A 16111-nucleotide genomic window follows, 5' to 3' on the forward strand; every position below is an offset into this window, starting at 1 on the left:
GCTCTGTGAATATTGTTTGGGATATATTTGTAAAAACAAATACATGGCCTATAGAAATATTTGCTAACTCGACGAATGTTTCTACCGTATTTGTGTAAATGACAATTCCCGGGAAAAATGGCATTGCCCTCCTCACACCTAACGCAGGTCGAATTTCGAAAAACTCGTAAATTTTGTGATATGCTTATTGGTTGACCATTACTTACTAAAAGGCAAAATTCTACCAAATTTCAAATCTCTAACTTATGAGTCCAGAAATAACGTGATAAGGTAGTTCATAGAAGTATATTTAGAATGTATTTAATAATTTTAAGCTTAAATTTACATAATAAACGTAACTTAAAACGTGAACATAAAAATATGATTACTTTCACTGAATTATGGTACACAAGCCTAAATCAACACACGTATAACAATTGTTATAAATGTAATCCATACAAAATACTTACAATATAAAATATAAAATTAAAGTTTCTTCTACATAGCCGAGTGTATAATCTAGGAATTAAAATGTACACACAGCCTAAGCTTTAAGTTTACCGTTCAAATATAGGATTACACGTCTAAAACTACGTAATACTTGGTCCACGGATTAAATGTTATTGTATCGGCAGTTTATACATTATATTCGCCACGTAGTATTATAGTAATTAATTTAAAAAATGTTTGAATTTTTACATTTTGTTTCGTCGTTTACGATGGGACATTAAAGATGGTTCAAGGTTACCCAGAAAGCAATTAAGAAGTAGTACAGCACTAGGTACTTTGCTGCGAGATTAAATCAGAAAAAGGAGCTCCGAAAAACTAACTTACGTATCTTGGAGAAGTGTTCGTCTGAAGTGGCAGGGGGCGTGATAAATCGACAGTTGTTTTTTTTTTGCTCGTACCCCTATGTTGGGAAGGACTGGATCGTTATAATTCATTTAATAATGTTTTCACAGTACTTTTATTTGCGCGCTCTTCTTGCATTCTTCTTATAAACTTTCGTGCTCTATTTTTCTTTCCATATTTCTGCAGCCTTTCTCTTTCATTCGATATCATTCATTCCTCAACTTATTCCTCAGTTTTATATTTCTTTATTTTATTTTATGCATTTTTTTCTATGTACATTTCATTTTTATTTTGCTTAATTTGCTATTTTATTGTTTAGACTTATTCCTATTTTTAACTTTTATTCATCGACAGTTGTTGGGGCCGTAAGCTTTTAGAATGGCAACCACAATCCAGTAGCACGACGACCATGAAGCGTGGATAAACCGCCCACTGGGTGAGCCGCTAATATAGTCAAGATCGCGAGAAATTGCTGTATGCTGACAACGCGAGACCGTTCATCATTGCGCTATTTGAGTGAGACTTATACTGGCTGACCTGATGATGAACCCGTGGAAAGATGTTGAAAGGAAAAATTGACCATATATTACACTTTATATAATAAATTAAATTATAAATAAGTTAGATTGTGTTTTGTTCTAAATATAACTGCTTGACCATTATTTTACTTTTTTATATTTAATACAAATAGGCCCTTAATTCTAATTACTGTTTGTTGTATTTTATTATAATTGTATACATCAGGGGTGTCAAACTCGCGGCCCGCCAGGCGCATGCGGCCATCAAATAAAAATATTTGTTTCTGTGAACCTTGATTTTATGCGGCCTATTTAATTGTCCCAAGGTAGCTTTTGAGTTAGACATCCCTGGTGTACACTATATTGATGATCCTAACAATTCGAAAAATAAAAAAAAAGTTATGGAGACAGTGGGATCACCTTACAACTAATAGGAATCGATCTTTATGGTTTCAATTTACAATATTTTTTCTTTTATAAATCATATATTTATCACGTGAAAATTAGCACGATATTAATAATATTCATTCTAATCCGCACCAGGCCATTAGATATTATATTTAGTTATAGGATTATAAAAAGGATTATTATCTCTGCAATTTGACTCTATAAGACAAGACTCACCCATATCACCTTTTAAATTGCTTTATCGAACTATGTGTTTTATCCACTTCGTCCACAATAGATCATCAATTACCAATATAAAAAGACCTCGCAACCCGCTCATTAGATACCGAAATTCGACAACGTTACGTACGGAACAGATTTTGACGGAGGTCGTTGTAGAATTGATGCGTGAATTCTTTTGTTATTTTTTTTAATGGCCACGCGTAGATTCTTTTGTGGCTGTGTTACGATCGCGTGGGTATACTGGCGCCGTTTTATTATTCACAAATATACAATTTTTGTCTTTATTTACATCGCCTCAGATAGTTTTTTTTAAAATTCGAACCGTTGATTTTTTTATTGCCTGCCTTAACTATGATGTAAAACAATAAATCGGCTTAATAAATTTTAACGACCGATAAATGTCAATTGCTGATTTTATGCCATCGGATATCGATTCGCAATTGTCTAAGATTACCTGTGGGCGGTTTGGCGTCAACGGGATTATGTCCGTGCTCTGTCAATGACTGGAATATCCGTCCATTAGTTAGGTTAAACCGGTTATTCCATTGCAAATTATTCGCAGAATAATATAAAGTTATTATCAGACAATTTAAATATTATGATGGTTTTAATTTTATAAATCATCAGTTTTTCTTTATCTTAAGCAATAATTCTGCCATTTTTATTGTTTACTCTAAAATTTTACTATATTTCGACAGCCGAATTTATTTGAATATTATATTAGAGGGACCGGAAATCAATGTCGTTTCTGTCGAAATATATTACAGTAAAACCGATTGATTTTTACCACTCCGGCATTGAAAATTTTTATACTAGATGGCAAAAGGTTGTTGATAACGAAAGTGAATATATTATTGATTTGAAATAAAAACTAGTTAAAAATATAGTTGTGTGAATTTAACTTTAACGCGACATTACTTTCCAGTCCCCCTAATATTTAAAAAAATAAATAAAAATGTAACTTCACAGCGTTATATGAATTAACTGCATATGTGCCGGGACTGACTACATTCGAAGTAGATATAAGAAGTTTTACTTGAAATGCACCCGCATTCACCTTCGCCGATCAGACTCATTTCCTTATATAACCTATTTTTAAATGATCAAACTAATGCTCCTTGAGAAAGCCGTTATTTAAACTGAAATTTGCTCTTAGCAGACCTACATTTTGCAAGAATATAGAGATTTTTCTGTTATATATTCTATTCCTATTTTCTCTACATATAAACACATTATGACTTTACTCTTATCCATATCGTTGATACGTAGTAGCAGAGTGGTCTTTTGCTATAATTTCTTACGGTAAACAATAAATACCGTTAATATTACACGTTTTAATTTATTTGAAAATAATAACAACCGATCTAGACGTCACCGCTATATCCTTTTGAATTCCTTACGGTTTCTTAAACGTGTTCATCATAAATGACCAATTCGAAGCTGCTTCTAAGATAAAATAAGGCATTTGATGTATCTTTAGCTCGTTGTTACTCATTATATTTTTTCTAACTGCTTCACGTATCTTTTCCAAAACTATGGTCGCGAAATAAGTAGGAAACTCTGTCCGGAAATATCTTATAATCTACCAACATATTCTTTTCTGCCGATGGACATCCACTGCAAGGTAAAGATCTTCCCCAAAGATCTCTACAATGACCGGACTTCCAGCGACCTTAACAAATGTTTTCTTGTGCCTATTACTCTTCCAGAAATGAGGAGATCCGCAGGAGAACCAATGTCATCGACGTAAGATTTTCGAATGGTGACCATAAGCCGGTAGAAGTGGCGTAGATAGGTCCCCCTACCAGGTATATTGATAACGTAGTCAAGGTCGCGGAGTCACTGTATGAGAGCAGCACAACACCAATCATTGTAACGATCTTTAACGATCGCCTTGGACAGATGTTTAGTCTTACCGCAGATATAGCTAATTGAAAATAAATTCACAGAGAATGCGACTGTCGTAGATCATATATGCATCCTAACTGTCTTACAATGTCACTTTCTTACCATACCTGAATCGTGCGTGACATAAAACATTAGAATAGCTAAACTAAATAAACTTAAACTATATTTATCAACACTGAACGCAGAACATGAGAAATTAATTACCATATCAGAGTTTCCCCGAAACCCCAACCGCTAGAGAACGAGGTATCAAAAATAAAATGAAACCATAGAACAACGCAATAAGATCGGTCCATCGAACACCTGCTCTAATTACGAGACCTAACGAATACGCATCAAACCTGTTCACACACACAAAAACAAGCACCCAAACCCACAATGTAATCTCTAAACTTTATAAACACACCTATTATTAACACAATAAAGCTCTAAATCGTGTATAGTAAAAGTGTATTAAACGCAAACGTAAGTTTGTAATTCTGTACTCATCTCGTCCGCTTTTTTTCCTGGACACCGACTACTTTATAATATCTTTTTTATTGGGCGCTATTTGCGGGCTTTTGTACGAGTAAAAAAAAACATCTAGTTATTCTTACAAACAGATACTTTTTTGTTGTTATTCTATACTTTGATATTCGTATTAAACTATATTACATTAGTTATGCTTCGTATTAACATTTTTTGTGAAAATAACGAGAAAATAATTCCTCTTCAGTGTTATTATGGCGTTTTTCAATATTAACAACTAATAAAAATTTTACTGTGTCTATAATAATGAAAATAAATATATATATAAATAATAATATTTCGATTTACTTTTATTTTAGATTTAATATATAATGATCGTAATTGTCTTCATTGTATCGCTTTTGTTCTTTTTAATCTTTACATTGAAATTTTAAACTCAAATGCATAGTTTAGTTCTCTAGTATACCGGATTGCAAAATATCTCATCCTAAATTTCGTCTTGTTGGTTTCAGTTTCGAAGCTTTTGTTTCAACTCATAGACACCCACTGCTAGCCAAAGGCCCCCTCCATAGATATCTATGGGGTATATACCGTAATCGCCACACTTGGTAGACGGGTTTGCGATCGCTATGTGGTATGATGCCACGCAGAGGACGCTGCTGCCCATCGTATGGAAACTTATTTGTGAGTAGTGACAATCCTATATAATTAACCGAACGAAATGTGAATTATATAATAATATTATCCCCAATCCGCGACCTACAATCGCAAGGCCTCTACCGCTAAGCTACCACTGCTCAAGATTACAGTTTACAGAAATATTTTTTTAAAATTATAGTTTTTTCTAGTGAAAAGGATCAACGATATCTTCAATAATCTTCTGAGTTTCGTCTCTACTGACACATCATCGTCAGAAGACTAGTAGGCCGGAGGAATGTGAGATATTGTGAAGAAAAATAGAAGAATGTATGACTGAGATGGTATCGGAAAAAATTGATAATAAAAATAGAAAAAGAAGTAGAAGAATTATTGAATTGTAAAAAACTCCATACTTCTCAAGATAGGGGTGAACGAATAAAAAAAGCCGTAACACGTCCAACGCTGGACATAGACTTATGATTGGACCGACTGGAAGAGAACTATATCTCTGTCTTTAGTCCATCTTGTGGACTACCATCGCTACACTAGCGAATCGTTAATCTCAACCTAAAGGCTCCAGTCACCATCTGTTCTGCGTATTATGTGGGCAGCCCATTGTCTCTTTTATTGGCTTATTATTAACTTATTTTCTAAATTAATTACATGTTTTTACAAACAAGTACTGCAATGCACATATACATCCTTAAAATTTGTTACTTCTGTTTATTTTAATGTGCTAAAATATTGCGATGTTTGCTAATAACCATTAAATATTAATCGCATAACACTTTATATATTTTTTTTATTTAAATCATGTTCTTTAGAGAATGTTGTTTCACAAAAGTTTTAGTTTCAATTAACTATATTTATTATATTAACTATTAAAGTGCTATTAAAAAAATAATGGATAATATTTACTCAGTTGTTATTGATATCAAATTTCATTTTATTACTAAACACTCTCTTCGATACCTTCGGTGATCAAATTGCTTGAGACATGAACAATATTGTTTTGATATCTATTCCGCGTACTAAATAGTTTTTGCTGCTCATGCGTACAGCGATATCGTAACAAGTGCCTGACAATAACCGGCTGGCTAATTAAAATAATGTTAGCACGAATGTAATCGAATTACAAATTACGATCCGAGCAATAAATTATCATATCTAAATTTTGTTAAAGTATGTAGCATAGTAATGTAAGTAAATAAGTTCTTAACGATTACAAAGGAAGCCTTAAGACGTAATGAACTTTATAAAGTGATTCTCTTAATAGATATAATAATAATTATTTAATACTCTATATATTGTAATACATGACAAGTAAGGTAATCAGACGACACGTAAGTGTTCTTGAGATAAATCTATTATTATAATTTTAGCCGTTGAAACGTTCACTGTTGGACAAAAGCCCCACCTCATAGATTTCCTATAGATTTGGGAACGCCTTACATCTAATCGTCGGTCTGCAACTGCCAGTCTGTATTCTCCACTCCAATATCTTAAAATCAATCTTTTCTGCGTACTACGGCCTATCTACTGCTACTTCAACTTGCCAAACATAGCCTAGCGGTTTTTATATATATTAAATAGTTCGTCTTCAGATCATCGTCCTAACTCAACTTAGACGAGCAACCCCGGGTACAGCTCTCTCCATAGCTCGTTGAACGTCTGTAAGCTTTCCAATGAGGACCGTTTTGAAAGATCACGTTTCACTATCGTATGCCATCACTCATCGTACAAATATTTAAGTCTATACAATTTTGTTAAACAAAACACTAAAATGTTTTATAAGTAATTTTATACTTACACATGAATAGAGGAATTCCAAACTCCGAGTGTAATTACAGTTTATACTATGTGTACTTTGGAACATTTGTGTGTGTGAATGTATAATACCACATTTATTTTGAATATTTTTTTATTTTATAACTGTTATTGCTTGGCTAGTTTTGATGCTTCATAGATAAATAAACATTATCATTGTGGTGTGATTTGCACAACATCACAACATTATGTTGAGTACCACCAAAACAGTGCACAAATACATAACATGCACGATAACAAACTACTTGTTGCCGCAGTCAATTACGTACAAAAGGTTAACCCTTCTAAAACAAAGCATCGGTCGTTTTACCACTACCGGACGTACAGACCCCGAAAGGGATCACGCGCCGCTTCCCATGACTATAATAAAATGAAATAAAAAATCATAAATTATATAAATAATCCCTGTTTAACAATGGTACCGGGAAAAAGAGGTCTCCAAAATTTTAGATCAATTTATAAATAAAACTTGTACATATTTATGTTGCTGTTATAAAAAAAGTGTTTTTCTTTCTTATGAATGCTCTCTACCATATAATAGTAGTGGTTTTATTGACGTGACCAAAAAAGTGAAATATTTATTTTACCGTTAATATTTTACTGGCAAATAAATATTCAACTTGATTTTCTAGGGATTTCTGAATAAATAAATAAATTAATTACATTTTTAAAAATTCTATAATTTATAAAATATATTAAATGATATAATTATAAAAAATTCTAAATATAAAAAATAATACATGGCACAAAATTTTATATATATATATATATATATATATATATATATATATATATATTCCTTTTTAAGAGGCTCCAACTGCATAAACTGCTTTACACTTGGATTATTGAAATACTGGTAAATTTTGAAATTTGTGATCAATAATATTTTAATTGACAAAGCAAAAGGATTCTCATTCTTATATATATACATATATATATATATATATATAGATATATATATATATATGTATATGTACATCATTAGGGAGGTATGATATTTTTAAAATACATCGCGCTGATCAAATCCGCAGACTGGATAAAGTACGTGAGTCCATACATGCAGCCTAAAACCGCAACCGGTAGCAAAACATCGTTAAAAAAGATGACCCGTGGATGGGGGCTTCGACTCTCAGCATAGAGGGGAACGAAGCGAGAAAACAATATATATAACATCATCGAAATAACTGAAATCTTATAGAATGAAGTTATGTAGACAACCAATTACAACATTTTTTAACTTAGTTATAAATTGTTACTATAGAAATAAAGTTAATTAAAACATAAAATACACCATATATGTATAATATTCATATTACTTTCCTCTTTGTCATATTTCACTTTTGCGTCTGTTAGGAGAAGAAAGTCAAAAGAGCCTAATTTGAAAGAAACTGGAATCCAACTGATGTCACACTTTTTTGTCTCCTGGGGAAATCCTGCATGAGATTCCTTTAAGTTTATACTGGACAGGTACCGCCTAAAACCTCAGTCTTCTATAACGCGACTTATCAAAAATTATTGTAACTGTTTCCTTTATTGTAGTAGTAAACGTTTTAAGGTAAAGCTGGAGTCCGCGACCCGTTATCATAAAGACGAGCTATCGGTGGCAAAGATGTATGTGAGGCGCATCTATCGATATCCCTACCCGTTACCATAAATGCATACCACCTTAAAATAAAACTAAAAAGGTTTCAAACGGGTTGTGTTCCAAAAATATCCTACTAAATAGTATTTTCATAAAAACTGTCATAAATATTAAATAATTACGTATTATTTATAAAATTAGCAGTAATATGAAGTAACTGATAGGAATCTATAAAAATTTAGCAGGACTAAATTGAAAAAACAAAAGAAAAATGTCTTCAGACCTATGCAGTGTAATATGCATCTTCGCCCTAAAATAAAAGCACGAAGATTTGAAACAGTATTATTTAATTACGTCACCATCATTATTAATATTTCATCAATGAAATGTTCACTTATTCATCCATAGAAATCTTAAGTAGTACGTTATTCTGGTATATTTAAATTTAGCTTAGACAAAATTGAAAAAACCCAAGTCAAATACCCTAACGCCTACGCGATAAACAACGCGGTACGTTGTCAACGCGTTCTTTGTCCGCTCACCCAAGTTGGGCGAGAGAATAACTGTTTCCCTATTTAAAAAAAGAACGCTCCATTTTCCAAGCATTTTTAAAGAATAAAACCAAGCACTAGAAATAAATAGGTTATGCCAGATTCAAATGTCGTCCGTCTATTCATATAATAACTCTCAACTTAACGTCTCTAAAAAAGTCATTGCTAAAAAACGTATCCGAGAACTTTAATTATATCATTTTAATTGAAATTTAAAATTTAATTAAAAGACGTTACAATTAAGAATATATCTGACCTAAATCAGGTACAAACATTTTCTTCTTTAAACCTGTATATGATAATATTTCATTTATTATAACATTGAGTTGTACAGATTGATTGGTTATAGAAACATTTATAATGTACATCTTATGGTATGGTACACCATATTTAAAAACTCGACGGTTTCAGAAATAATATTATAATGCCAGGTAATGATAATAAAGTAAGAAGCTTTTTCTTCGTTTGAGATATTCGGATTACTACATATTAAAGTTAATTATTATTTACTATCTGTAACTGTAGATTTTGTATCACCAGAATTTATTGGCCCGTCACACTTTAATAGAAAAATAAATTAATGTACCACATTTAAAAATGTTCACTATATATAAGGTGAATGAAAACACGTGTAGAAGCTTTACAACATTTTGCTGACAAATGTAGAATACATTCATCCCTTTAAAGCCTGTTAACCTCTAACCGAATTGAAATTTATTCCTTCACCAAATTAATATTCCTGAAACTATTTGTTTATTTTTGGATAATGTATATGTACCTCATAGTAATTGATAGCAAACTGCAAAACATTCTCCATGAAACCAAATGCAAGCAAAATCGCGCCTTCGACCGAGTCTGGTTTAAGCAAACTAGTAACGCTTTCAGCAGGCTAACTTTAGAGTACAAAATCTTTTTTATTTATTTAGTACATTTAGTTAATATTAAGGAGTTTCATTTCAAAGCGAAGTTAAAACGAAATATTAAAACAGTAAAAATACCGCAATATTTTATATAAGGAATTGAATTATATTTTTAACATTTTCAATTTCGCGTTGTATAAAATTTGTCGTTGTAACGATGCAAGTAATAACACAAACACAAAATACATATTCAATTGTTCAGTGGATAGTAAATATTGACCATGCAAGCAGTATGAACGCCGGTACGTGAGGTGGGAGAGAAAATCAACGTACGGCAAGTACATGCTACCGTTTATATTAATTCATTTATAAACACGCATATACTATATTACAAAATTTATATTAATACAAAAAAGGCAATGTTTATAGTACTTCGTATATGGATAAACTAATTATTTTTTACAATATACTCGTATATTTACTTATATATATTATAGCTATATTATAGTAACAAAAATCTAAATTATCCCAAATTCTTGTCGTTTTTCCGATAAAATACTTTTTAGTATTCTACATATTTAAACAAAAAAACATTGTCAATGTTATTAAAATATAACCGATATTTGAGATGAGTAAACACGTGAATTTGTTTAAGGAATTATAAATGAAATGATGTATAGTTTTCATTTCGGTCTTTTATTGTATAAACATTGTTGATATACTTTATGTAAAAACGAGAAGTTATTTAGTTTCAAAACATGAATCTAGTTAACGTATAAAAATAAATAAAATTATTTGTCACGTACCTAATTAACGAAATTGGAACACAATCCAAGACGGAAACAATCCAAATAAAAAAAGTATTTACAATCGTTAAGCACAAATAAAATCACAACACAACACTCACAGGCCACGAAAAGTTTTGAACGAAAAAGCGGAGGCGCGATAACCTTCGAATGTAACGTCAAAAATGTCAAAACAAAAGATCAAAGAGTATAGACGTCCGCTTTGGCGCCAAGTTGACACCGCACTGAGGTAACTCGATGCACTGACGGATCGTAGAAGCGGCGTTGCAACGAACCTTTGTGCATCATGCTTGATAAGCCCGCCGTCCGCATCGAACGCATTTTGGCAATTCGAAATATCCTTTTTTTATTTATTTATTCAACAACTGCTCCGATGGACTTCATACTGTCAAAAGATACAGGTTTTTAGTCATAAGCAACAGGTTTTTAGCAATTCTGTACCAAAAATAAACCGAAAGGTTGTATTTCAAATTTCGACTTCAAAAAGTTAACAAATCCTTCATAATTTGAGTGTACGCGTATATAAAGTTCCACAGGATATCCTGGACCATCTTTCCATCCATCCATCTAGTTTTAAATCTAAATTTAAGAGTATATTGTTATATGAATCTTATTATAGCATTCAAGAGTTTTAATTGAGCGAAATGTGTGGCACTTGGTGTATAGATCGAACATTATTACATTTCATTTGCAAAAGAGCAAATTATGTGTTTCTGGTCGTCTTACTGCTTAAATTGTTAAAATGCTCGTATACGTCAATACAAAACTGCGTATGCCTCCTTGAATAAACGTGATTTGAATTTGATCACTTTATTTTTAGAAACATCTTCTGCTTCTTCATTATCATCACCATGTCATTCTACATGCGGTCCTTCTGACCGGTTTTGCGATGTTGAATGGCAGCGACTTCTTCGATCGATTACTTGCAAGAAATATTCTGTATTATACTAATACTTAAGAAATAATTCAAATGATTTAATAATTATTTTTATACTTTAAATAAATGTAGTTTTACTAATATTAAACTTCCTCCTTTAAATAATGCTCGACTTTTGTGTTTACCAAATCATTTGGCGAATTGTTTTTATTTATATAGAAGATAGACTATATAAATAGAAATATGAAAAAGAATCCAGTATGTTACTAACTTATGGTAGAACCATCTTACCATAGCGTCGAAAAAGGGATTTCATACAATGTTTAAGCTAATGTCATCGCTGTGATAAAGTTACGCTACATAGACTTTACATTTTATGATCATATACCAAAAACAGTTTTCTACAAGTTTATTTGTGGCCAGGTATTACCACTATTAAAAAAAAAATTAAAACAAATATTTGTCGTAACATGTTTCCATATTAAAAAGGAATAGCATTCGAAAAAAAATTAAAGACTTAGTTACGACTGTAAAACTAATCATTTAGTTTTAGGTTTAATTCATTAAATCATCTATTTATTTACCAAAGAGTATCGATAGAGGTTTACAATCCAATTTTATTAAAGTCGGTTAACATTTAACGTATGTATAAATTGTAACTGACTGCCAATAACATACATTAACAGCAATCAATATATATCGCGGAACACGTTCCATTTAAATTTGAATTGGGAACTTGATTGCTCTTTTTTTAACCGACAGATAATTACATTGATAGAAAAAACAAATGTTATAATTTTTTACTTTATTAATTATTTCAAATGAAGAATTTATTATAATAATAATATTTAATTCCAACAGCTGAGAAGTCCTCCAATTAGTAGGTCACGTAAAACGATAATCGCAAAACTCCTCGACTTCAAACTTCAAGAACCTTTCTATTGACAGATGGGAGTTCTCGGGAAAGATCTTCAATAACTTTCAAACAAAGAAGCTACGCTGGTATATTTCTTTGAATATTTTACTTGTTGGTTTACTACGTTCTCTTATTTTAATGTACTGATATTCTAGGGTATTTACAGAGTTCGTTTATATTTTGCGTCGGTAAAATATTTTGGCAGAGGTCACAAACTTTTTTGATTAATTTAGTATAACTTTTGGTTTTTGTTAAGTATTATATCTCAATTATAACAATCGTTATTTTACAATTATAAACGACCAAGGGTTCGTAGTCCTACGCGCTAGTGTGACCGAATCCGCATAACTTCCAACTTGAATATTTTGATTGGCTACGTCGCAGAGTACGACCATGATTGAAGTCAAGACCTCCAGTACCATCGGTATCGGAATCGAACCCTCGACTTACAATTTTCATCCACCTAACTACCATTGTTAAACCCAGAGCCTACTACTACTATTCTCATTTACTCTTTATTTAATTCTATGTAGGTCTTCGTGATTTCTCTCCGCTTTTATCTGGTTCGATCAGTGAAGCTCCAATTGTTTCCCGCAACCTTAACGACGATATCTCCCTATGCATTTGTGGTCCTCTTCGTAGTTTTTTTTCTAATTCCATGATCTCCATTCTATCTTACTCACCGTGAAAAATACTTCGTAAGCAATTTCTCCGACAAATATATTATGTTGATTTAATAAAATATTATTATTTCATACAATCATTCGTGTTTCAATACTCCGTATGAATAAAATCATCTATCACAAAACCACTATTCCGATGTATTGACGTACGTATCAAGTCGAATAAAAATTTTTGCAGCGACGTCAAATATTATACGGGAGCGAAACCTCGCCTCATAGATGTGCAAATGTAGTCCCAATTGAAATTCTATTCCCATTCAACTGGGTGTGCTTACAAATTATTTTTCACGCTTTAGGTTCTGTACACATGCGCTGCCAATGCCCTGGATATATCGATATTTCATTGATAAAGGCGAATTTTTTCCTAAAATAAATGAAACTAAAAAGTCTAGTGAACTCGGATGCTATAAAATATATAGATTCGTATATACGTGTGCGAATACATGCACACATGGAAGAAAATTTCGATACAGAAGTCCCCAAAGCAAAATTATGGCGGCAAACAACAAAATATATATAGTACTTTAACTTAAATCATCAAATCATAGTTGACCTTACACCTTACAGTTAATCTTACGTTAAGGTCATCGCAAGACGTTGGCTGCAAGCCACTTCTATCATGTCCTACTGGAAATCTCTATGGAAATCCCAAGTCAGTCGATTTACGTTCTGTGATTCAAGTGATGAAGATAATAATTGTATACTTCTGACCATATTGTTTTATTTTTAAAAATTGAAATAACTGCAAATCATGTCTGAGTTTTTTACTTCAAGAAATGACATAATATGTCTTGTTAGGCAATTTTCTTTTTTCATTGATGTTTTACGATGTATAAGCTGTAAAGCGTTGAAAAGGATCTTAGTCTTACGATGATACTTATTATGCGAATAACTTACTTTGAGACCTCTAAGTATAGCCGCTATAGAGGATGCTTGGGAAGTTTACAGACTAAAATCGGAATCACTCACTGTCACGAAAATTATATTTTCTAAGGAACTATTATACTGAAACAAAATAATGCATGGTTGCTGTTTCAATGTATTCATAGACGTCGCGATAAACATTATCATCGTCATCTCAGCTGTAATATTTCCACTGGTGGACAAAGAAATTATAAAATAATACAAATATTACACTAAAATATATCAATACATTTTTTTATAATCTGTATTCAGGTCAGTTTTTTTATTTTAATGACATTCTATCTGAATTTATGCCGTCACAAACGTATTGTAAGTATGAACAATAGTTTTTTTTTTATCATCCCTCATTAAGAAGCAACACTGAATATACATTTCCACCACTATGAATACTTCGCAAATATTTCGGCTCAGTTTTTTCTCATATAAAAAGAGATAAAAAAGAGATTGTGTTCTGTTAGTCTACAGTAAAAGAAGCTAGACTGAACTTGTACGGTTTCTCAACAGAAGTTTATATAAAGCTCAAAGGCTTTAGTTTCAAGTTATTTTAAAACATTTAGTACATGATTTTCATTTGGTTTTTCAGCTAATTTTTTTTTTTAATTTTGTTATATTGTGTTACATTTATTTTCAATAATAAAAACACCGTGTAAAACCGAAATATAAGAAATTAAATTTTAAATTTAAAATATTTACGTTAAAACTTTATACGACTTTGCCTTAATAAACTAAAAAATCATGGTTAAATTAATCACAATTAGTGGTCCAGATTAAATAAATTTTCACGACGTTTCTCTTAATAATTAGGTCTTCAAACAAATTTAAACATACATGAGACCTATAAATACTACTGAGGTTACATATCGCAGGATTTTGTATTTGAAAAGCCAAAGCATCATCTTATGTGCATTTGTAATACAAAACAATTTACTACTGAACAATAATTTTAACAAGCAGTATGGCTGTTTATTTTCAGAGCTCTATCGTCGTTGCAGACCATAGACGCCTGCTCCAAGGCATAGGCCTCCCTCAAAGATATCTATGGGGGATGTACCATAATCGCCTCGGTTGGACGGCAGGTGTGATCGCAGTGTAGTATTATGATATGCAGGAACACTTCTGACTATCTTTTGGAAACTTTTTGTTAGCCCTCCTTTATTAGTAATTAACAAAGTGTGAGTTATGTAGGACTGTATCCCGGGAATCTAACCTGCGACCTTCGATCACAAGTCTCAGTTCTCTACCGCTGGGCGCTGCCAAAACTCTGTAGAAGGTACCTAATTAGTTAGATAAGTCCAACATAGAAATTATCAGACATCCTAAAAAAAGTGTACAATACATCGCATAGGTATATCAAAATTCAATACATAATAAAATGGATAAGCTTTCTTTTAATAACATCCAAAACTAAGAAAGATCCTTTCAGTAAGACAGCGTCGGGTCAAAGGGTCAAAAAAGCTCCATCTACCGCGTACGCGTTTGAAAGTTCATACGAAGTTAATTTATATTTCCCTTTAAAAGATACTTTGTGAATGAATAATATTCATTCCAAAATAATTTTATTTATTTAACACTTGAAAAATAGAGTGATTGCTCTGAAATATTATATGTAACAATTACATATTTTTTTCTCCGAGAACGCCTCGGGCATTACTTCTGTCGGTACAAAGTTTATCGGTAGAGCTAATTATTTAACAAAATATCGCATATGTATGCACAACACTATTCAACATAGAAAAATATGTCTTTACTCAGCTCATGCCCTTAGATTGATGAAAAATTCATTACCAATTGCCAACCGGATTGTTTAATTGATACAGTACGAATATCAATTTTATTCAAGATGTATATAATAATTAATTAAGGCAATTGGCAACACCAGCACTTCCAATAGCGCCTGAACACTTGAATATTGAAATGAATATTAAAATTTGAATTGCGAAGATGACTTGTTTATTCGGTTTTTCGAACGAACTATTTGTTTTATCTGCACAGCAAACGCCCGGTTTGTTTTTTAAAATGAATAGCTCAAAAGCGAATGATTTTACTGGTCAATGATTTTTTATTATAAACCATTCTGATGTTGTTAATTTT

The sequence above is a fragment of the Battus philenor genome, unplaced genomic scaffold (genome assembly GCF_028537555.1).
Source record: "Battus philenor isolate CCGP_79_NKW_IND1 unplaced genomic scaffold, ilBatPhil1.0.hap1 SCAF_25, whole genome shotgun sequence".
Classification (NCBI taxonomy): domain Eukaryota; kingdom Metazoa; phylum Arthropoda; class Insecta; order Lepidoptera; family Papilionidae; genus Battus; species Battus philenor.